Source organism: Nannospalax galili, unplaced genomic scaffold, assembly GCF_000622305.1.
Source record: "Nannospalax galili isolate Female #2095 unplaced genomic scaffold, S.galili_v1.0 scaffold612, whole genome shotgun sequence".
In the NCBI taxonomy this organism is placed as follows: Eukaryota; Metazoa; Chordata; class Mammalia; order Rodentia; family Spalacidae; genus Nannospalax; species Nannospalax galili.
Window position 1 is genome coordinate 3,071,327 of NW_008333388.1, and position 884 is coordinate 3,072,210.

Genomic DNA, 884 nt, shown 5'->3' on the forward strand with positions numbered 1-884 from the left:
ACTTAAAGCCCAAGTCTAAACACCAACTGCATATATAAAAATGTTTTTGATTTATATTGATATTTATTGTATGCTCATGAATGTTTTGTCTGTATATGTAAGTGCAGCATGTGTGTGCAATCCCGTGAAAGCCAGAAGAGGGTGTTGGATTCCTGGATCTGGAGTTACGGATGGTTGTTAGCTGCCATGTGTGTGCATGCAACTGAGCCCAAGTCCTCTACAAGAGCAGCCAGTGCTCTTAACCACCGAGCTATCCCTCCAACCCTGACTGCATATTTTAAATTGGAATCAAAGCAGATCTCTCAGGGCTCAGAATGTGGTACCCAAAGTATGGGGCTCTGGCAAGCTGAGTATTTTGGCAGAGTGGAAGTCCTCTGAATCAGACTCTCCTACCTAAGAGGGTACTCTCTTCCCAGAAAAAAGTTGTAGATACCAGAGTCACCGTCCCCAAGGTAGGTCAGAGATACTAGAATGCTTACCAGAGCAATCACAAGAGCTAGGTTGCCCTCTTTCTTCCTGCTTGAAGACCTTTGTTTTAGAGGAAACCTGGTCATAGCCAGGAAGATTGAAGGCCCCACACAGAGGCCAAGAAGAATCTGACAGGCCTTGCTGGTCTCCTTCAGCCTACTACCATAATGTCCACACCCTGTAGTCTGATCACATCTCTACGTGGCTGTCTATTCTCCATCAAGTCTAAGCATAAAAAGAGTTTTCCTGAGTCTTTCGGTCTGAGTTTTTGCATGTGTGTGGTAACCTGATGTCAGGTAAGAGAAGGTATTACACCTTTCCACCTCTCTCCAACATCCAGAAGGCCAAATTCCCTGAAAGGGGTGGTGGTGGTCTTCTTCCTCTTCCTCTTCTTCTCTTCCTCCTCCTCCTCCCCC